The sequence below is a fragment of the Macrotis lagotis genome, chromosome 3, assembly GCF_037893015.1.
Source record: "Macrotis lagotis isolate mMagLag1 chromosome 3, bilby.v1.9.chrom.fasta, whole genome shotgun sequence".
Classification (NCBI taxonomy): Eukaryota; Metazoa; Chordata; class Mammalia; order Peramelemorphia; family Peramelidae; genus Macrotis; species Macrotis lagotis.
In genome coordinates this window covers 52315447-52340052 of record NC_133660.1, presented here as the reverse complement: position 1 = coordinate 52340052, position 24606 = coordinate 52315447, and the positions used below count along the sequence as shown (strand labels likewise).

The 24606-nt window shown below is 35.9% G+C and overlaps 1 protein-coding gene across 8 annotated transcripts in view; it reads left to right on the top strand.

Annotated features, from left to right (window-relative positions):
* ALPK1 (alpha kinase 1) overlaps positions 1-24606 on the top strand; it is a 146665-nt gene that overhangs the window by 20640 nt on the left and 101419 nt on the right. For 6 of the 8 annotated variants that reach the window (XM_074228692.1, XM_074228695.1, XM_074228689.1 and 3 more), the window contains exon 2: positions 2766-2830. The exons of the other annotated variants lie outside the window; for them this stretch is intronic. The gene's annotated coding sequence lies outside the window, so the exon portion shown is untranslated. The remainder of the gene's footprint in view (positions 1-2765; positions 2831-24606) is intronic. 8 annotated transcript variants of the gene reach the window in all.

Here is a 24606-nt window from a genome sequence, read left to right as displayed (position 1 = left end):
AGTCATTTCCCAATTGATGGGCATCCCCTCAATGTTCAATTCTTTACCACCACTTAAAGAGCTGCCATGAATATTCTTGTACATGTGGGTCTTTTTTGATAGGGGCTTTTTTAGCTCTACGCAGGACTAAGAAGTAATGGGTGTCTTCTGATACTTGTACAGAGCAAAGGAAAAGGGTAATGGAATTTTGGGTGAGAGAGGCAGCAAGAAAGCCTGTTAACTAGGATCATAAATTACGTGGGAAAGTATAAGACTAGAAAGGTTGTTTGAACCAGATTTTGAAGAACTTTTTAAAATAACAATAACAATAAGACTATATGATGAGCCTTTTGCATTAAGTATCCAGTTTGGTCCTTAGAAGGAGCTAAGTTTATTATTATCCCCAATTTGCAGATGAGGAAACTGAGCTTAAGTGACTTGACCAGTCTCAGTCAGTGACCAAGCCTGGCTTTGAATTCAGGTTCTCCTGCCTTCAGTCCTGTGCTCTATCCACTGCACCACGTCACTACTCTAATGCTCAGCAGAGGGGTTTTGTAGTTGTTCCCTTCATAAGCTATGAGGGTCCTTATAATATAATCCTATTGTTTATATGAACTACCATTGTGCTAAGCACTTTACAATTATTTTCTCATTGAATTATCACAACAATCCTGTGAACTAGGTTTTATTATTATCCTCATTTTACAGAGATTAAGTAACTTGGAGAAGGTTATATAAACAGTAAGTATTTGAGGCTAGCTTTGAACTCATGTCTTCTTGACTTTAGACCCACACTCTTTCCATTGTACTACCCACCTGCCATTAGAACAAGCAGAAAAGTTTATATTAGTCTACTTCCCAATCACATTTATGAACTAGGTTTATCAGAACAAGACTAGCCAGCTACTCCTCCCACCCAGGGTTCTAAGTAGCCCCTGAGAAGTAATCAGTATCTTTCTTTCTACTGCTTTTGGCTCAAGACCAAAAGGTATGTTCTTTCTAATATTAATTGGTAATTAGTATCAGTTGACCTCATGATTAGCACCACAACAGCATTCAACCAATTAACATTAACCAGTTTTCCCCAAAGGGATATTTGCTGAGAGGAAGAACTGATGTACAAATAATCCACCAATACTTCCCTGGTTCTGGGGAATAACTGTCTCCTGTTAAAGAAAACTGCTTTCTGTAAAAGAAAGAAAGAAGGAGGGACCTGTTGTCCATATTGGGGAAGGGGAAGGGGAAGGGGAAGGAGTTGCATTAGCATAGATATTAGTCTTGACACACACCTCTACCACCTTAGTTCTTGGAGGAAAGTGGTCTCAAGCTTAAAAGTTTGAGAATCTACTCTATCAAGTTCAGGATAACTCCTAGACGATGAATTGCTCCCTTACAACAGCAGGTCACTGAATCTCAGAGTCTATCCGTTGCTGGGCTAAGTCCAGCAGATTGCTCATGGGACAATAAATGGCTCAAATGCTAGCAAATTGATGTGACACTTTAGTAGCAATTTTGACCTTTAGAAGTTCACAAGGTTGCATCCTTAGTTATTCTATCTCTAATATTTCTTCACCTAATAACAATTAAAATATGCACAAGGAAATGAAAAACAGAGATACCACATATTCACAGCCACACCCCGGAAAATAAACAGAAGCAGAACATTTCTTCCTATACAGACTTACAGCAGATACACCCTTAGTCACCATCAGGGAAAAAGAGACCAATTTGAGTGACTTTTTAAAAAATCCTCTCAATTCCAACTCAGCAGTCAATCAAAGGATTCTTCTAAGTGGGCAAAAACCAGTCAGAAAATACTTTCACATTCTACAAAGTTCAGCAAATAGAGCCCTCTGGGCACATTCATCGCAATTGAGCTCTTATTGGCCAATCCTTTCTATTATATTTACACTCAAGTACTTAGGAGGAACCTAGAATTTATTAACCAGGGGATAGTTCCATCATACTCTTTTCTGATCATATCACATCTGGAGGAGTGTGATTAATTCTGGGGTCTGCTAATTAGAAAGGGCATTTTTAGAACCTGGAGCACATTCAGATGCAGTCTGCAAGGATTAGTGAAGGAAGCTGAGATCATGCCATTCAAGAAAACTTTCCCTGGAAAGGGAAAACCTTAGAGGTGCATGAAAGTTGCATCTTTAATCTGTGACCCAGAGGAAATCTCTGGACAAGCTGAAGTCAATTGGAGAAAGAGTATGTTATTCCTATTTTTCCTCCTTTGTGACTCATCCACTCAAACAAGGATGACCAAACAGGATGCCTAATAATAGTCTCTTTTTGGTGTCTTAACACACATCATCTTGCCCAACATATCATGCTTAAGTTGACAATTGTCTAACATGCCACTAATTATGGCAACAAAAAGATGCATATATATAAATATACATGGAATGAATATTCATTAGTAGGTGTTCTTAACCTTTTAATGGATAAAGCCTATTTGAGAATAATTTTTCTTTTAAAAAAATCATGATTGAAGAAAATACTGAATTTCAGATAGATATTAGATACAGGGTTTTTTTGTGGACTTCCCCCCGCCCCAAATTATCAAAAACTCCCCAGAGAGAGAACTCTCATGTTAGAACAACATATAGTGACTTCTGAGGAGAAACAGGTCCTGACAGATGTATCTATGCTTATTTGAAATGTGGCAAGGTGTCTATTCATCCAAGGAATATAGTTGAGCTCAAGTATGTGACTGCCATTTGATAAATAAATTATAATTACGCTGATCATTTCTCCTTCCATTTGTATCATCCATTTAGGACACATGGATTTGAGTGTACTATATGTTTGCCTCAGTGATCATGGAGTTAGCTTCTTGTATAAGGTGAGAATAACTTTTTCCCCCTGGCTTTTCTTTATTCATAATTTATTTATTTATTTATTTATTTCCACATTACTACTTTAATCTTGTTGCAAAAATAAACATAATCCCCCCCAAAAAATGATAGAGAAACCTCAGGAAAAATAAAGTGAGAGAAAAAAATGTATTTCACCTTGTGTTCAGATACCATGAGCTCTGTCTCTGGGATGTGTTTCATTCTTCATCATAAGTCCACCAAAGAAGCTGCTTCAATAATTTTTTCCCACAGTTGCTATTGTTAACTTTATTTCCCTCCGTTCAATTTCTCTCCATTCCCATTTATTCCATTCTCTTTCCCTTCACCCTATCTCTCCTCAAAAATGTGTTGTATCTGACTATCCTCTCCCACAATCTTCCCTCACTTCTATCATCTACCTCCTCCCTCCCCTCCCCCATGTCCCCTTTCTCCCATCCCTTTCCTCTCCTTTTTCTTCTAGGGTAAGATACCTTATTTAGTATGTATTTCCTCTCTAAGCCACTTCTGATGAGAAAGAAGCCTCACTCATTCCCCTTCCCCTTCCCCCCTTTCACTCCATTGCAAACTTTTTCTTGACTCTTTTACATGATATTCCTAAGCCCATTCTACTTTGCTTTTCCCTGTCTTTCATTATATTCCTTTTAACCCATTGGCTCCTTCTTTGCAATACATTATATCTTTATATTCAGCTCCCTCCTGTGCCTTGCCTATTTAAGCTCCTTCTAACTGCTCTAATAAATGAGGTTTATATGAGCATTATCAGTATCTTCTTCTCATACAAGAATACATGAAGTTCAACATCATTAAATCCCTTATAATTTGCCCTTCACATCAGCCTCTCTATGCTTCAACTGAGTCCTATACTTGAAGGTAAAACTTTCTGTTCATTTCAGATCATTTCAACAACAAAGTATGAAATTCCCCTATTTCATTGAATGTTCATCTTTTCCCCTGAAAGAGTATTTCAGTTTTTCTGGGTAGCTGATTCTTGCTTTTAATCCAAGCTTTTCTGCCTTCTGGAATATCATGGTCCAAACCCTATGAGCCCTTAATGTAAACACTGCTAAATCCTGTGTAATCTTGATTGTAGTGCCATGGTAATTGAATTGTTTCTTTTTGGCTCCTTGTAATATTTTCTCTTTGTTTTGGGAGCTCTGGAATTTAGCTATAATATTACTGGGAGTTTTTATTTTGGGATCTCTTTCAGGATGTGATTGGTGGATTCCCTCAATTTCTATTTTACCCTCGGCTTCTAGGATATCAGGGCAATTTTGCTGGATTATTTCTTGAAAAATGAAGTCTAGGTTCTTTTCCTGATCATGACTCAGGTAGCCCAATAATTTTTAAATTATCTCTTCTGGATCTGTTTTCCAGGTCAGTTGTTTTTCCAATGATGTATTTCTCATTTTCTTCTACTTTTTCATTCTTTGGTTTTGTTTAGTTGTTTCTTAATTTTTCACAAAGTCATCAGCTTCCCTTAGCTCCATTCTACATTTGAAGGAGTTATTTTCTTCAGGGAACTTTGAAATCTGGCAAATTCTTCTTTTTTAAGGTATTCTTCTCCTCACTGACCTTTTGAGTTGCTTTTTCCATTTGACCTAAACCGGTTTTTAACATGTTGTTTTCTTTGGTATTTTTTTGTACCTGCTTCACCAAGCTGCTGACTTGGTTTTCTTGATTTTTCTTCATTGCTCTCATTTCTATTCCCAATTTTTCCTCTACTTCTCTTACTTGCTTTTCAAAGTCTTTTTTGAGTTCTTCTATAGCCTAAGACCAATTCCTATTTTCTTGGAGGCTTTGGATTCAGAGATTTAACTTTGTCATTTTCTGAATGTATATTTTGATCCTCCATGGGACCAAAGTAATTTTCTATGGTCAGATTCTTTTTTTCCTGTTGTTTGCTCATTTCTCCACTCTATGACCTGATTTTAATGTCTTTCCAAAGCTATGGGGGTTTTGGGGGACAATCTCCCCAGGGAATTAATTCCTTCAAGGTCTTAGGAGAGGCTCTGACTGCTTTCCTGACCTATGCTCTTGTCTGTGGATGACCACAAGCCCTCCCCTCTGCCCTGGAGCTGTAAGGAGGATCTCTGCTTCTCTATGGTACTATGGGCTCTGGCTCTGAGGATGGGCAAAGCAACAGAATCCTGTCCCAGGGATAATGGAGAGACTTCTGCAGTCTCTCCCAACTCACTAACCATCTGTGAGCTAAGCACTCTGGAAGCAGCTGCTGAATGACTCCACAGATTCCTGGTGTAGAGCTGACCTGGGCTCCATGTTCACTCTGATGAGTTCTTCCACTGACCCTCCAAGTCATCCCTGGTGATTCCTGGGATGAGAGGTCTGGAAATCGCTCTGCTACCATGGACCCAGGCACCCCCAGGGACCCAGGCGCCCTACAGGCTGTTCCTGGAAGACTGGAGCTGGTTTGCTCTGGCACCATGTGGCTGAGGCTTGGGTTGAGCTGTGGCTCTTTCCAACCCTGGTCCTGGTGGAATAGAACTTTCCCTTGGATCTACCATTTGGGGTTGGAAAATTGTTTCACTCAATTTTTCTGTGGGTTCTGCCGCTCTAGAATTTGGTTAGCATCATAATTTTATGGCATTTAGAGTTTTCTGGAGAAGAGCTTCTTTGAATTCTTGCCTCCACACCACCATCTTGACTCTGTCCCCTATAAGTGCATTTTTAAAAAAAAGAAACAAGTGAAAAGAAATTAAAGGTAAAGAGAAGAAGGAGAAGAATGTAATACAGCTAAGGAAATGCCTTTATATGTTGTTTTTAGCATAAAAGTCCTGGGAAACAGTCAAGGGCACTAGCCAGGACATGTTCTAATTGTGCACATTAATCATTTGTTAAACTATAAAAATAAGGTTAAACATTATTGCCTAGGAAATCAAAACAAAACCATCTGCAAAGAAGGAAACAAGTCTGAATTAAGTGCTAGGCACTGTGGTAATCACTTTACAAATATCATCTTATTTGATCCTTTTAATAATATGAAAGGTAGGTGCTATTTTTATGACCATTTTACCTGTGGAAGAAACTGAGGCAAACAGAAGTGAAGTGACTTACCTAGGATGGATAGCTAGTAAGTGTTGTAGCTAAAGTCTTCCAGACTCCAGGTCCCTTGCACTATCTACCGCAGCACGTACCTACCTCCTTCCAATGGTCATAGGATGTAGAGTTTAAACAGAGAGGCTTAAGAGATCATCTTGTTTCCTCAAAAAGTGAGGAAACTGAGCTCCAGAGGTGAGAACTAACTTGTCCAAGATCACACATTGCAAGGAGTAAAAGCTAGCTTGGTTCTTTTTCTAATCTTTTTCCAGGACTAACCTAGGATACTAGGTGTGCAAAAAAGAGAATTTCTGGATATTGATCTCAGGTTTATGAAACAGCTGTTTTTGACATTTGAACAGTTTCTATTCAACCAAAGCACACATTAGGTCTGGTTGGAGGCCCACATAAAAACCTGGGAACATTTTCCATTCGACACAGAGTACCAAAGGAAGTTTTTAAGAATAAAAGAAAAACAAAGCAAGAAACATTAACTATTATGTAACAGGCCAAAATTTCACAATATTACCCCTCAAGGACATTTTTTTAATGTCAACTACAGTTCCTAGAAGAGGCTCTAGTAGTGTTAAGAGCATGAATTTGGAGTCAGAGGAACTCAGTTTATATTTTGTCTCTGCTTTTTTGTCATTGTTTAGTCCTATTCAACGCTTCATGACCCCATTGGCAGAGAAATTGAAATCAATTGCCATTTCTTTTTCCAATTCATTTTATAGATAAGGAAACGTACAGAATTAAGTGATTTGCCCAGCTAACAAGTGTCTAAAGTCAGATTTGAATTCACAAAGTTGAATCTTCCTGACTCCAGGTCTGTTGCTTTATTCACTTCATCACCTAGCTGCCCTGGCAATTATTTACTACTTGTGTAACTATGAGAAAGTCACTTGGGTTTTCTGGGTCTTAATTTCTTTAGTTATAAAATGATCCAAGGTCCCATTCATTCTAATCCTATGGCATTCTGGATATTAACTGGGACCCTGGGAGTTGCCCTCCCAGATCTGTTTATTCCACCTTCTACCTCTAATCTACTTTGTGCATCCTTTGTAGGTCTGTTCCTTCTCTTTCTTTGTAGGTCTGTTCCTTCTGGTCTACATCAGATCTAAACAACTTAGTATTTGGACCAATACAATAGCCTCCTAATTGGGCTTTCTGGTTCCAATCTCTCCCTTCTTCTATTCTGCTGTCAAAGTAATCTTCCTAATCCTAGGCTCTTGAAATGGAAGGACTTTTTGATGATCATCTACATCATCTGAGGAACATCTACTCCTGTCATTTTAAATATGAGGAATTGAGACCTGGTTTCTTGCCAAGATCACGTAGGTAGTAAGTGATAGAACTGGGATTCAAACTTACATCCTGTAACTCCAATTTCATCCCTCTTTTCATGGCACCACCATATCCCTTAACATGTGTCTGTTTTTATTTCTAATTTCATGTTTTATTCTGAATTTAAGCATACCCAAAAAAGTACAGTGATACACAGAAAGAGGATTGTTCATAAAACCACACTTTAATTCATAAGTTTTATTCTGTCACTCTCCTGCTCAAAATCCTTTAGGGGCTCTCCATTACCTACTGAATGAAAGAGAGATACTTTACTCTGATATTTAAGATATCCCATGCTCTCTCTGCCTTTAACTTAATCCATACATTTTATATATTCCAAAGTAATGAGACTTTCCCTTGTTTTAGGGCATTTGCTTAGATCATCCTTCTCCCTCTACATTGCCACATATTGTAATTCTTCTCAATTTTCAATGCCCAGATCATCTGAAGCCTTCTCCAGGAGGTTTTGCCTGATTCCCCCCAAAAGGAGGCACTTTTATCTTCAATACTTCATTCCCATTTTTTTTCCTTCTTTCTTTTTGATGGGGGGGGGAATTTAACATATATCTTGTGGCCCAAGATCCCCTGAGCTCTGGATTCATAAGGAATTGGTTCTATCTAAAAAATAATGATTTCTTTATCTCATGTCCTTCTTTCTCAATATTAGTCTGGAAAAACTCCAAATATATTCATCCATTCTTCCACAAATGTGGGAACCCTAGCTACATGTGCTCAAGTTAACAAATGTATATCTCATAATGTAAATCATAGAAAAATAGTCTTTATTTTAGAATAGAAAATATAGTAGGTAAAAAGGTACCAAAAAACTCCCAGAAGTCCACCAAGAGAAAGAGATAACTAAACTAAGGGCTCACAGTAATTTCTAAACTCTTTAACATTTTCTAATATCTTGAAATTTCAGGGACATTCTTCCCTCTAATAGGATTCCAGGCAATTCTTCCTGGCGTATCAAATGGCAAAATCTTTCTCTTTGGATTTGCACTGTTAAAATAATTCATGATAATGAGAGGAGGGTGAGGAAGAGGGAAGGGAGAATAGGTCTTCTGCTCCCTTAGCATATGGCTTTAGTTCCTCAGGGTTCCTCCAGCTGAAGGGAATCTCATGGGTGACCACTGCTTTTTTTTCCCCAAGAACCACCCATAGAAACTCTCCTCTTTCTAGAAAAATCATATTTCTTAACTTTGAATCTCAAGGCAATTCTTCAAGGCTACTGCTGCCTAAAAAAATCTTAAAAGCAGAACCAAATTCTTCACCTGAATTTATAGCCTTCCTAGAAGCAGGTCAGCTACTTTTCCCCCTTCATTATCTGAGGCATGGTTCCCAAACTAGAGATGGAAGATGAGAATGAACAACAAGAAGGTGAGTTTCGGAAATCTAATAACAACTGCTTCTCTATATTCCCCAGGGAAGTACATTATAAATGTGCATGACACTATCTACTTTCAGTTCTTATGTAGGCCCCAGGGAGATCAGATTTTTGCTCCAGCTGTGTGATTGGAATTATACAACTTAATAACAAAACACTTTTCCTGTCTACTTCTCATTCTGTTAATTTCAGAACTCCCGATTTCTGTAATATAAAGTTGACAGCTTTTCTTTATGTTTTTAAAAGAAAGAATTTCAAACATATATGAAATTTACCATAGTTGTTGACTCACTTTTGGAAATAGTGACCTCTCATATTTTTTCTATAACTCAAAAACAAATCTCACCAGCATTTACAATTCTTTTTGAGAATAGTATTAGTTTTATCATATGCCAATTAAATTTTAATATATCACATTATATCATTTTAGTTTGTCTATTAATGAAATAAGTTCTCTTTCAGATTTCTTAATGATATCAGATTAAGGAATAATTTTTATTCTATTAGTTTATTTGCTTTTTTATTTGGTTACAAAGTTCCTCTAAATCAGGACTTGCTAAACATCTATAGAAGATAAACTTTGAGTGAGTTTTCATATATTTGAGATTTATAACAAAATACTCTAGGTTATAAATGGAATAATGCAACTGTCAGATTAGAAGGTTTTAAATACAAAAAAGAATAAATTTCCCAATGTAAATGTGCAACAGAAAAAAATTCAATCAGCACAGTTTAATAATAGAAACAAAAAGTTCTCACTAATTCAGATTAAATCTAGGGAAAACTAATCTGAATTTGTAAAAAAAGAAAAACTAGAATTGTATTTTATTACTTTTGATGATGTCCATGTAATTGGAACCCACTGCTTAAAAATTATTTATAATTCAAAGCTCTACTGAGCTTGCTTTAATGAAGGGGTAGAGTTAGTAATTTAAATTTGTAGCACTTAGGATTGCATAATTAATGTGAAAACATATTTTTAAAGTTTAAAGCCCAATCAGCTTAACTATGTCTTGCTATTTTGTTTGAATTTTACATTGGCTCGCAAAATAAACCTTCAAAAGGTGAATTCAGTACTAACCAGGCTAAATTGCCATCCTATCTAATCCAAACAATATTTTAAAATAGTGCCCACCATATGATAAGCACTGCATTAGGGAATACAAAGACAAATTCTCAGTCTTTGGCAGAAAAATTAGTGAGTTTTGATGCACTAAAAACTCATGCAAAATACTAGAAAGGTCATTGAATTGTAGATTTAGAGCTGAATAACAATTTAGAGACCATCTAGTCCAGCCCCTTTCTTTTATAGGTAGGGAAACTAAGCCTAGAGTTGTTGCCCAAAGTCCCACAGATATTAAGTTGCACAGCTCGATGCAACTCATTCTTCTCTTGTTTGAAATCTAATTAGTTCTAGTAGGCCTGATACAGGATCAAATGCAATGAAATTTGTCATTTTTAACAAAGCTTTTTTTTGTGTGTGTTAAATGTATGTTATACAGCAGCTATTACTACTTCTAACCATGAGAGGGAGACAGTGATGCATGAAAAACAACTACATTACATGAAATTTGTGATTCTGTTGAAAGCTAGCCAGTGCTTGAGGGTCGGTCCACCCCAGGAGCTTATAGCTTTCTCCAAGCTGTCTCATTTGTTATCTCTATGATTTTATTTCTATTCCAGACTCTCAGTCAAAGAAAGCTACCACTATGATAAATATTCAAGTTACTGTAAATACCCAAAGCTGCCTAACATTATCAAAGAAACATTAAGACCATGTTTTCTATGTAGTTTCTTCAATAATAAAAATTTGAAAAATTATCTAGAAGTATTTCTATCATCTTATTATTACTTAGTTAACATCTCCAAATTGGTTCATTTTTGTTTCCTAAGTACTTAATAAATACTAAGGGAAGGTGGGTGGTATGTGAATAGAGTGTCAGGACTGAAATTTGAGTTCAAATTAGGCCTCAAATATTTACTTGCTGTGTAAACCTGGGCAAGTTATTTAAACACTATTTGCCTCAGTTTCCTCATCTGTAAAATCAGCTAATGAAGGAAATGGTTAACCTCTCCAGTATCTTTGCCAAGAAAAATCCCCAAAAAGGGTCATAACTAAAAATGACTGAACAATAACTGTAATAAATGCTTGTAGACTTGATGGGTCTTGCCTCCTTTTCTAAGGCAAAAACTATGAAGTTAAATATATTCACATTAATTTTGAGACATAGCCTTAGGATAAAATGGTCATCTAATGGAGACTAGATAAATGCTTATTGGGACTGCTATAAAAGAAATCCAAATTGTACTAGAACACCAATAGTCTCTTCTGACTCCAAGATACTACTATCAAACAAATCTAAGATTTATGAGATTGAAGATTGTTCTAGTTGCTAAAATCCAGCAATATTTTTTCCTTGAATAATAAACACACATCACTGTTTTCTAGAAAATTTATTGATGTCATTATCCTCACCAAAAAGAATTGTAATAAGAATTTCTGGTAGGGATAACAAGATCAATACTAATTGGTTGGCCAGACTAACTAATAACTAATAACATCAGACTGAAGAGAATGGATTCCCCCCCCCAAAAGGCTTACATTTACATGTAATTTTTAAATTTTTTTCTCTTCTTAAATTCTCTTTCCATGTGAGAAAGACTCCAAACAGAACTGTTGTAACAAGTAAATACATATTGTACTTGTTCAAAACTGTGTCTCATTCTGTTCATCACATCAATGTCAGGAGAGGAATAGCATCTTTTGTCATGACTATCTGGAAGCATGAGAAATCATTTTGTGGACCAGACTTCTTAAATCTTTCAAAAATTGTTAGTTTTTACAATATTGATATAGTATGAGATAGTCTCTTGGTTTTTCTTCTGCTTATCTCCTTCATCAGTTCATAGAAAGCTTCTCAAGTCTCTCTGAAACCATTTCAAGAAATTTCTTACAGCACAATAGATTATTATTATATTATATTTATTTGGGATAATTTGCTCAGTTATTACTTGTTAGGCATCCTTCCTCCTTTAGTTTCTAGCTCTTTGCCAACATAAAAAGATCTACTATAAAATTTTTGTACCTGTAACACCATTTTTTTCTTTGATTTCCTTATGGTATTGTTCTAGCAGTGATATTGTTGGGATCGAAGAATACTGCACAGGTTTAGTAACTTTTAAAACATTGACAACTCAATAAATCAACTAAGCATGAGAAATCATTTGACTTTTCTGTCTACCTTTCCTTCACATACTGTTATGACAAACGACATGTTTGTCCTTCCTTCTCAGAGAGGATCAATGACATTATGAAGATGGTATCTTTACTTACACATGAATTAGATATGAGTTGAGTAAAGCTGCTCAAAGTCATCAACCTGCCATTAATAAAACTAAAAAATGAATTGTTCAAGACCTAAATGTTTTGAAATTAAGCTGTGGTTCCAGTAAACAAAAATCTGTTTTCTTCCAAGCTTAAAATAACTAGCAACTGGAAGAATTAGGAAAAGTTTCTTATAGGAAGTGGCACTTTAATAGAACTTTGAAGAAAACTACAGATTTAAGAGACAGAGGTGAATAGGTATGTGATATATTTTTCTAGGCATGAAGGATAGAAAGAGGATATGTAACACCATGTGTGCTGAATACTCAGAAAGAAACTGAGTAATGTGTGATAATCCTGGAATGATGTCAGAATCCGGTTGTGAAATAGGTTGTATAAATGGGAATTTTTTGAATACCTTAAATTGAATCTTTTTAAAATTTAAATCAAGGACAGCTAGGTGGCACAGTGGACAGAGCACCAGCCCTGGAGTCAGCAGTACCTAAGTTCAAATCTGGCCGCAGACACTAAATCATTACCTAGCTGTGTGGCCTTGGGCAAGCCACTTAACCCCATTTGCCTTACAAAAACCTAAAAAAATTTTTAAAAATTCAAATCAACTTAGAAAATTCCATACCATTCAGATGACAATCTTGGATAAAGTGATTACTCTAGACTTCTCCTGGCACAAGTGAAACTGTAGTTTTCATATTGGGTTGAAATGAATTTAATACTTGATATTGACTTATTGGCATAGCTAACTAGACTTTCTAGCCATATGACTTCTGAAGGCTTGAGTGAATGAACTTCTGAATATCAATTTCAGCAGTTTTCTTTAGCTTTGAAAGGTTTCTAAGCTGTAAATCTGGCTATTGAGATGTATTCTTTGACCTGAAATATGCAGGTCATGGGAAGAACATATAAAAGAAAAGAGAGCAAGGCAAAGGAGAGAAGTGATGTTGATCAAGCAAAACAAAGAAACGAGGCACATCATCCACTATCCCTTGAAACAATCGTATTCTTAACCATCCCATTTTTCTACTATGACTGTTACTTCTACTTCTATTGCTGGTGATGATAAAGGCAGAATGATATTATGGACAAGGAGCTGGTATTGAAATAAGGAAGTTGTGAGTTCAAGTTCTGCTCCTAATACACTGGTTCTGTGGCTCTGAGCAGCTAATTTGCAAAGAATTCTATATTCATTATCTCACTAGACCCTCATAACAACCTGGTGAGATAGGTGTTATTAATGTCTGTTTACAGATGTAGGAAATGAAGCTGTGAGAAGCTGTGACTTGGTCACATATGGTCACATAGTCAGGAGGGGTCAGACGGACTTCTTTTTGACTCTTTGTCTGGTACTCTATCTGCAGCTAGGTGGTGCAGAGGGTAGATTGCTGGCCTTGGAATCAGGATGACAAGAGTTCAAATACAGCTTCAGACACTTGACACTGATTTGCTGTGTGAATTTGGGCAAGTCACTCAACCCTGATTGCCTCAAATCCAGGACCATCTCCCTTCATCCTGATCCATGTCTGGCCACTGGACCTAGATGGTTCTGAAGGAGAAAATGAGGCTGGTGACTTAGCATAGCCCCCCTTCCCCCCTCACTCAAATCCATATCATGTGCTTGCCAAGGTATCACCTCCCCTGATGTCATGGTCTTCTTCGAGAATGAATAATAAAACATCATCACCATCATCTTCAGTGCCATGCTACAAGTGCCTATGAATCAGAAGGGTAAGAAAATTTGTGTATGTGATCATATTTACTCCTTCTGTATTTGTTATGGCAAAGAAGTGATTAAGTATTATCAGAATAAAATATGGTGGCCAAATGCTCACAAAGGTTTTTGGAACTAGTCCCAGGAATGAAAGGAATTAAGCACTTAAGAAGAAGTCATATCAAGTGAGTGAAACTTGATTTTCTGGAAAGTCCATTAGAGTCAGAACTCTTACCTATTTGAATATGTATAGTAAGATAATTAAATTATTGGGAAATATATTTTATTGTCCAAAGTAGCCACATACTTTAATCTGTGAAAATGATTATTCTTATCCTTTCTCGCTTTTGTCACAGTGAATATTTGTGCATTGCATATTATAATTCTCCAGGGACTATCATTCTTTCCTGAAAACATTCCAGTTTCAGAGATTTCTGCAAGGCTGTGTTTGGCTTTTGGTATTCTTAATGGAGGTATTGGCTGCTGCTGTGGGCCTACATGGAAACAGGTTTTATCATAATATCTCTTTTTGTGTTGCAAGTCTGTCCACTGCTAATCTCTAATGGATATTAACACATAAACCCATGAAGAGAGAAAATCTTTTTTACTTCCTCTGATATATATTAGGAATATACTGAAACCCACTTATACTCAACCACTGTATCTCTCCTTTGGGACTCCTGAATTTTTCCACTTATTAAATTTATAACCAAATAGAACAACCAGGAGAATCTTGTATTAAAAAGGTTACTTTTAAAGTTGTGAACAGTTTAGAATTCACATCTGACAGTTTAAGTACACACACGAACATTCCCATTATGTACAAATTATATATGTGGAATATAAAAATATTCAGGAAGTAGTAACTCAATGTAATAATTTCTAGGTTATAAAATAATTAGAAATATAATAAGAAATTATAATCTGGTGTAGTGGCATAGGCCCTTAATCCTTGACCCTGGAGAAGCTGAGGCTGGTGGATTGGTTGAGTTCAGGAATTCTAAGTGTCAACAGGGCTAGAGTTGATTGGGTGTCTATATTAAGTCTTGCATGTAGATGGTGAACTTCCTCAGGAGAGATGGACTGCCCAGGCTGGAAAAAACAAAGAGGTAAAAGCTCTTGTTCTGATTAATATAATAATTGATACCTAGACAGGAAGTCTGGGCAAGTTAGAGAGACTCAATTCTTTAATAAAATTTGTTGTTGTTGTATATTAATATCTTTCACTTAATGAATTTGCTTAAATTATGCATTTAAGGATTTTTTAATATAATTTCATCAGTATGTGAAGAGGGACTCCTTTAACCAATGAAGATACTGCTCTAAAACCTTTCAAGTCTTAGAACAGAACGTGACTTGAGTCATTAAGAGGTTAAGTCAGTCAACAAGCAGTCATTGAGTGCTTATTTTGTCTGAAACACTGTGATAAGCTCTGGAGATACAAAAAACAATTTTTTAAATGCAAAAAATATGGTCCCTTGGAAATTCCCATTCTAGTGGAGGAGACAAAAGCAGAATTGATGGAAGGAAGGCTAAAGTTGTTGGAAGGGGAAGACACTAGAAGTTGAAGGTACCATAAAGGTCTCCTGGCAAAGTTAGAACTTTAGATGAATCTTGAAGGAAGTCAGGGAAAGCAAAGAGAAATGAAAAGTAGAGCATTCCCAGGAAGGAAGGAAGCTGGTAACAAAGGCACAGAGATGAGGGATGGAGCACTCTATGGAAGTGAAAGTCAGTGGGTTTGGATCATCAAGTACAAGAGAGGGGAGTTTCTCATAAGAAGACTAGAAAATGAGGAAGGTTATCTCACTGAAACTGGGGTGATAGAGTCAGCAATTTGCTTAGAATCTCAAAGATGGTGTGTGAAAGAGTCAGAACAAACTCAGGACTCCTGACTCTGAGTTCCACCTTCATGGATATTTAAGAAATAATGGAATTAATTGCAAATTCATTCCAGACCCACTGCCATTCGATTTCAGATTGTCCACATTGCATCAAAGGCAAAGTCCTGCAACCAAACTGCTGATAGTAAATAGGAAGACACTGAATGGATCACACTTTGAGCAGGTGGTAAAATATGAAATAAGAGACAGGTAGACTGACTCTAGGCTAAGACAGATGCAGGGGACCATAAGGATGACAACAAAGAATCAATCTGTGGAAGCAGAAAGTAGGAATTCATTTCCTTTAATCAAGAGAGCAAGACTTAGAGTCTAGGATAAGGATAAGGACAGAACAGGAGATCTCTAAGTCACCATCTAGAATTTGAAAATGTAAAGACAGAGTAGAGGTGAAAAGTCATGAAGAGTAAAGTATAAATGTAAGAAGATGGAGGTAAACAGGTGACTTATGTTGAATCAATAAAAACAAACAGTTTTCTGCCATCTTATCTTGGCCTTAGGTTAGAAGCTCAATTGACTGCATTTTGACTCTGATGCGGCATTCTATGAAGCAGATAAATTACTTTCCATTCAGCTCTGTCTAAGCCTCCATCTCCTCCAAGGAATCAGAACTGTGTTCAGACACAAGTATCACAGATTCATGAGAAAGAGGAATCACTGGAGACTGGATGGAGCAGATCCTTATGAAGCTACAGAGGGAAGACCCAAGTTCCCCCCAACTAAAAGGCCACACTAATAAATAGTAAGCTCTAAGACTTTCAGGGACTGATCCCAGTTGTTTTTCTAGACACTGACCCTGTCATCTTCCCTTGCTTTGCTAGCCTTAACCTTAGTATTTTCACTGTTTAGGCTAGGACTACCTAAGATTGGTCTGATATTTCAGGTTTGAGATTGCAATGGACACTTGTGGAATATGTGCCAGCTAATAAGAGCATATTTATTTAGCTATAGCAGGGACATAGAAATGAGTTTTAATAAGACTAGTCTTGATTTGATTCATCATGACTTTCCTGTTTCCGTGTGGCCCATGATGATCTCCTGGTCAGAGCCAGAAGGAGCAGCCAGAGCTTCTTGTTACATAATTTTTTTTTGAACTCAGGTATAAGCCGTGTCAATGACCCCAAACCAATCATGTCTCAAGGACAATTTATATTTTAAAGGAAAGTCTAGGCTAGCCTAAATTTTAAAGCACAAGGGACATAACTGGAACCAGTTTGAACTGGAGCCCATTGTTTCATTTTCAGTGTGAATATATTTACATCTCAGAAATCAGCAAATGCTACAAATCAATTAGCTGTCTAAACTCAAGAAAGTGAGGGAGAAAATGTTAATAATACAGATTAAACTTAAAAGTATTCTGTGCCTACATTTCTCCTCCAGAAAGTAAGTTATTAAATATTTACCAGTATATTGCTGCAAGGGCCTCTGGTAGATATTTTTCTACAGCAGTGATCTAGTTTTTGCCTTAATAGTATGATTCCAAGAATTTAGCCAACCTTACTTTTGAGCTCCTGGTCACTGTCATCAAAACTAAATAAAGCAGCCTCCAATGGGGCACTTTAAGTATTCTAAGATTAGCTCTTCCAAGGAAGTGGAGAGACTACCCCTATCAGTATACCTCTACTAGACCATTGGAGGCCTCAAATCTACTTTCTTTCCCTGTGGCAAGTCACCAGTTTACATTTAATTAATTTATTTATTTTCACATTACTACAATAGTCTTCTTGCAAAAGTAAATAATGGTGCAGTGGATGGAGCACTGGCCTTGGAATCAGAAGGACAGGAATTTGAATCCAGCCTCAGAAACTTACCACTTACTAGCTGTGTGATCTTGTATAAGTCACTTAACACTGATAGCCTCAGGGACAGCTAGGTGGTGCAGTGGATAGAGCACTGGCCCTGGAGTCAGGAGTACCTGAGTTCAAATCCGGCCTCAGACACTTAATAATTACCTAGCCGTGTGGCTTTGGGCAAGCTGCTTAACCCCATTGCCTTGCAAAAACTAAAAAAAAACAACATTGATAGCCTCCTATGGTCATCTCTAGCCATCCTGATTCATATCTGAACACTGGACCCAAATGGCTTTGGAGGAGAAAGTGAGGCTGGTGACTAAGCATAGCCCCCCTCAATCAAATCCAGTTCAAGTGCTTGTCATGACATCACCTCCCTGATGTCATGGTCTTTGAGAATGAAGAGCAAACATCATATCCCCTCCCCCCAGAAAGATAGAGAAACCTCATGAAGAAATAAAGTGAGAAAGAAAAGAAAGTGTACTTCAGTCAATATTCAGATACCATAGTGTATAGGTATACTGGTGATCATTTGTAGTAAGAGCCTATTTTCACTCCTCTCTAGTAGAATTCTGTTAATGAGATACTGTCTGTGAATCCTCCAGAAAACATTTCTAAATAGGCCTGAATAAGAATCCCAGAGGAAGAAAAGTCATGGAGGGTTTACAATCTACAATGATGAAGAATGTACCCAAACCAATGAAATCACATGTCTATCAAGGGAATAATAATTTTCTGAGTTAATGGAGAGCAAGTTTTGTAGGAAACTATGGGATAACTTTTTAAAACACTGATCAATAAACATTTATAAAGCACCATTTACTATGTGCTTTGTGTGTCAGCCACTATGCTAAGAATTGGAAAAAGAAATCCAGAGGTATCCAGATACTATATTTCAAAGATAGGTAGGCAAGACTTTCACTAAGCTGTTTTTGTGTATGTTTTGCTGTGAAAATAAGAATAGAGTTATCGTTTAGGAAAAATTCAGTGAGACACATATTATTTCATATTTGTTCAATGGCATTTGGTTAGAACATTAGCAACAATATTTGCTAACATGCTCTATAAAACCACATTATTGAAATCATTTATCTGAACTTGCCTTTCTTAACTCTTCAAAGTTCTTAAACCTTTTGAATAGTTAATAAGCAATATATATATATATATATATATATATATACATATATATGGCATTTTATCTCAAGGAAACAAATATAGCCTCATTTAAGTTTTTAGTGAACTAAGAAGTATACGGAAAATGGTTTTCTCTTTTTTCTCTCCCTTGTAATTTTCTCTGTTGCCACTATCTATTGATAAGTGTTTCCAATCAAGTTTATATGGACTAGATCAGAAGAGAAGGATGTCTCAGGAGTTTGGAACAAAAAGGTTTGTTTTTAAAATAATCTAGACAACGTAATATAATATATATTTAAAGTCAGTCCATCATGTTATTATGGGAGGAAGAAACTTCCAGACTTCTTACACCTGCTTCCCTCTTCTCCACCCTAACCCCAGTCACTCAACAGCCCAGTGATTCTAGCAGCCTTGCTTATCTTTGCACTTGTAAATCCATTTCCCAACTCCATTTTACATAGGCTATCCCCCCCTCCACCATGCCTTGACCTCTTTCCCTCCACTTCTCTGTCTTCCAACTAATCTGGCTTCCTTTAAGCTTCAGGTTAAGTTCCACCTTCCACAAGAAACCTTTTCAGGTCTTTCTTAATATTAGAGTCTTCCCTTCAATTTGCCTGCATATAGTTTGTACATAGTCTTTTGCAAATTGACTCCCCCATTAGATTGTGAACTCCTTGAGTATTAGGGACTATGCTTTGCTTTTCTTTGTATATTCAGCACTTTGCAGTGTCTGGGACATAGTAGGCATGTAACAAATTCAAATTGACTTCACTTGAACAGCTAACAAATTTAAGAAAATGTTTTGAACTATAAAATAACATGTTCTCTTGTAAATGAAACCTACCATAAATATAATCCTATCTGAAAATATTAGTTTACTGCTGCTAATCTTTATAAATTGTTATAAACTCTGAATTTACACAGCAGTGAGAAGCAATTCCTCATAGAATCTCAGAGTAGGAAGAGAACTTCAAGTTCACTGGGCTTGGCCTAGACTTGAACAGAAATCCCCTTTCCAAGATGACTGAGGTCATTCACCTTTTGTTTTGAGGCTTCTGGTGAAGGGAATCCACTTTCCCATGAAGCAACTCATTCTTCTTGGATGACTCTTAATTGTTAGGCCATTTCCCCTTGTGGCCACCTCAAATTTCTCTGTATATCTTGTTGCTCCTGCCTCTCCTCTCTGGGACCAAGAACAAGTTGAATCTCTCTGCACAGCTTTTGAAATACTTGATGAGAGCTCTCATTTACCCCTCCTAAGTCTTGTTAGGATTCAATACTTTCACTTCCTTCAATAGATAAAAGAATGATGACTCTGGAGTTCAAGAGGGGTTAAGCTCTGTGCCACCCATTAATAACTTCCTTCATGATCTTAGTTAAGTAACCTAACCTCTATGGGCTTTAGCTTTCTTTTCTATAAAATAAAGATTGGAGTAGATGACTGTATGAGTCCTTTCAACTATCTATGACACTATGGTCCTATTAACCATAGGAAGCATTATCATACTGACGTTCCACTAACAAGAGCTGGTATACTAACCTATATGATACATACATGGCAGCCCATAAACCCAAGTACAAAAAGCACAATGAAGAGCATTTGTGTAAAAGCAAAAAAAAAAAAAAAAAACATCAAGCAATAGTGATATGGTAAAACATTAAGGATTCCAGAATTCCAGATGGAATTACATGGATGAATCTTTCCTGAAACAGAGCAAAAGAAATTGTTACCTGGAAAAATATAGTATTGATGGAGGTCTTCAAATGAACAGACATTTGATATTAATTTCATTCCACTAAAATCATCTGTTAAGTTCCTACTTTTCTTTGTTGACATTTAATTTCTCAGAAAAGAGGAAGCCAGCAAAAACTGTACTCAATTCTAACTAAAAAGTAGGAACTGGTTGGTGAAGAAGGAAATAATGAATTGAGTCATTGTGATTCCACCATGTCAGTTTGTGAAACCTAGTAAAGAATATACCCTAAACTTTAGGGAAAGATTTGAAAAATGTAGAGAGACAATAGACATTGTCCAAAAGCAAAACTTCATAAGGATTGAAATTTTTTTTTTAAAAAACAAAATTCAGAGAGCTTGTGAATACTTAGAAAAGGAACAAATAATGACTAGGACCACTTCTGGGACGGGGAGTAAAGAACAAACCAAACTTGTTTCCACTTTAGACAAGATTACTTTGTTTATTTTTGGATGTGTTCTAGGCATTAGGGATACAAGATAATAGAGTTAGTGTATAAGATGACAGTAGAGAGGAAAAAGATAGAAAATGGGGCTCTGAGCTTTACTTATTTGTATGACTTTGGGCAAATCACTTAACATCTCATGGTTTTAGTTTTTTTCTATAAAAGGAAGGAATTGAAGTAGGTAACCTCTAAGATCATCTCAGGTCTCAATCTGTGATCCTATTATGTTCCCAAAGGCCCCAACCTTATTCCTATTATTAGAAAAAGTTAACATAATTTATTTCACTAAAGCTGGTGAGATCAGAAAAGGCTTTACATGAGAATCTGCACCTGGGCTCTCAGAGAGAGCTGAGGTTTCTAAAAGGGGGGAGATAAGAAAGAATTGTATCCTAGGCATGATAAGCCTGTTGAAAAGACATAGAGACAAAAAAAAATGTCTGTTTGGTCAGAATGTGCATGATGAGAAACACTAGTAATTCAATAATCAATCAGACATTTATTGTTTCTAATTAGGGGAAAGTCAGACAGCAGCAAATTGTAGAGTCCTTTAATTCCCAGATATATCAGTGGGTATTTTATACTGGACTAGGAAGTCTGGGAGATGCTAACAGATCCCATGTGTGGACTGCAGAAAACCATTTGGCAAAATCTCTTGTGACTTGCATCTTGTGATCAAGGGGAAGAAGGGTCCAAAGATAATATAATTAGGTAGACTTTGGGATGATTTAACAATATTATGTTATGTTTATATTATATAAAATATTATATTTAAATAATTTATATTTAAAGAGTGTTGATTAATGCATTGATATTAATGTGGTGGAAAGTCTCTTCTCACATGCCATAATACTCTATTCTCTGTCTTCCCTTATTCATTATTTTTATCATTAATTTGTTGCCTTGGTTCTCCTATTGAGATTAATTATTTGTTGGTAGAGATGGTTTCTAGTTTTTTGGGCTCCTCATTATAGCAACTGTTTTATATCAATTAAACTTCTCTAAGGAAAATATGATGCGATCTTTAATTTTATCCACTATCTTTAAGTCACCAGCTTGTTTAAACAGTTTTGTTTAACTTTTTAAATATTTAGTTGATTTTATCAAGATTGTTAGTTCTTTGTTAAATTATAGTCAATTTCAATAATGTATGTGTGTGTGTGTGTGTGTGTGAGAGAGAGAGAGAGAGAGAGAGAGAGAGAGGTTATTTAGCACTCAATATATACAGTGTACCTTACTCTTTTTCTTGAAGTATTCATGTTATGCAGACATAATGCTCATGAGTAATTTAAGGAGTAGGGATATAAATCTTTACTATTATGACAGAATTGCCTCAGGATAAAAATTACAGAATTTCAGAGTTGGAAAGCTCTCAGTGGCCATATCATATCTTTCTAAACATACCCTTCAATTCTAATTGTTATAGATCACTTTGCAAGGAGTAACCAAGCAAACCCATCTTTTTCTTTCAGAGATCTTTAGAGGGAACTTGATGATAGTTAACCAAAATCTTTCCCCTTTTGAGAGTAAAGGGTGACAACCCAGATAGCATTCATGAACATCAGTATATGGCACTTCTCACCATAGATTAGCAATCAACTCTCCACTGGGAACACCTAGGCTTTTTCAAAAGGGATCAAAAAGTAAATTTTATTTAACACAGTAAAGGACACAAGATCTCATATTTGAACACTCAAACAGTTAATATACTAATTAAAAGCTTTACTTCTCCTAAGGATTTATGTAATCCCCCAAATTTGCAAGTGAGGATTCTTTCAGAGGATATTCACATTTTTGTTTTCACTTTGCTGGGCATTTGCAGTCCTGGGACCTATATAGTCCTCTGACTACAACCCTCCTCCAATCCATGTGCTGCCACCACAACCCCCTTTTGACAAGATAAAAAAAATGTTTTGATCAATCTCATTTTATTTGTTTCATGTGTTTATTTGGTACAACTAGGCTGCCTCCAAATATAGAATTTAAATTTGCAGTTCATATCATTTTTATTAAATTTTATTGTACTTAACTTTATTATTTGTTTTCACATCTTCATTGTCCAAATATATCACTATTTTCTTCTCCACCCACAGAGGTATGTTATAACTAAGAATTTTTTTTTAGGTTTTTGTTAGGTTTTTTGCAAGACAAATGGGGTTAAGCGGCTTGCCCAAGGCCACACAGCTAGGTAATTATTAAGTGTCTGAGGCCGGATATGAACTCAGGTACTCCTGACTCCAGGGCCGGTGCTTTATCCACTGCGCCACCTAGCTGCCCCTAAGAATTTTTAAAAGAAAAATATCTGTATCAAAATTTACTATCCAATCAACCAAAGCTTCACCATATATGCAGTGTTTTGCTATCATAACTCCCCATTTCTACAAAGAAGGAAGTCTGATATGGTCTCATATCTCTTCTCTGAGGTCAAATTTTGTCATTCAATTTCAATTACATTGTTCCTGTAGTGGTAAAGGTTCCTTACATTTATATTTTTGTTTTTGAATATATTACTTTTCTGTCTTTGCTTTCTTCATTTTGCATCTGTTCATGAGTCTTACTTTTCTATATTCAACATATTCCTCTTATCTGTAGTACAATAATATTCTATAACATTCACTTGACCACAATTTCTTTAGCTATTCTTCAATTGATGGGTGTATACTTTGTTTACAATTCTTTGCTACTACTAGAATTTATTGTATATGATACCTTTCTTTCTATCTTTGATTTCCTTGGGGTATATCTATACAAGTGGGCTCTCTGAGTCAAAGATGCAAATGGAAATTATAGTCACTTTATTAGCATAGTTTAACATAGTTTTCCAGAATAGTCATTTACTTTTATGGCATATATTTTAAATATATTTTTGCCCAATTACATATTAAAATAATACTAAAACTTTTTTAAGTTTTGGATTTCAAATTCTATCCCTCCTCCCCTCTCCTCTTTCCCTCCCCCAAGACAAAAAGCAATCAGATATAGTTTATACATGTGCAATAACATATATAAGGTAATATAAAAACATTAGTTATGATATATGCATAATATATATATAAAATATATAGTAACATATATAAGGTAATATAAAAACATTAGAAAAAGAATAAAAGAATGAAAGTGAAAAATAGCTTCAGTATTATTCAAATAATATGAGTACTTCCTCTGGAGGTAGATAGTATGCTACATCACTAGTCCTTTGAGATTTTCTTGGATGATTGTATTGCTGAGAATATCTAAGAATATAGAATTCTTCATCAACCAATATTGTGATTACTGTATGTAACTTTCTCCTGGTTCTGTTCACTTCACATTGCATCAGTTCATGTAAGTCTTTTCAAGTTTTTCTGAAAACATCCTGCTTGTCATTTCTTATAGCACAATAAGATTCGATTATATTAATATCCCACAGCTTTTTTAGCTGTTCCCTAATTGATGGACATACCTTTGATGTCCAATTCTTAGGCACCACAAAAAGAGCTTCTATAAATATTTTTGTACAAATAGGTCCTTCCCTCCCCCACCTTGGGGCTATAGATCTAGTTGATAGATCAAAGGCTATGTGCTCTTTTATAGTCTTTGGGCATAGTTCAAAATTGATAGTCAGAATAATGGATCAGTTCACAACTCTCACAGCAGTGCATTAGTCTAACATATGTTTTTGAAGAATTTTGTATTCCTGTACACCTGAATAGTATAGGGAAGGCTTAATTGATTCCTTAGTAAGAGTTAGCAAAACCGAATCCTGAGAGCCAAATCCAGCTGTTTTTGGAAGGTTAGTGAGCTAAGCATGATTTTCATATTTTTAAATGTAATTTTGCCAATTTTACTTTATAGTATACAATCTTTTTTCTTTCTTGAATAACAAATTTTCTTGATCTTTTTTTTATTTTATAATAGTAAATATTGCTG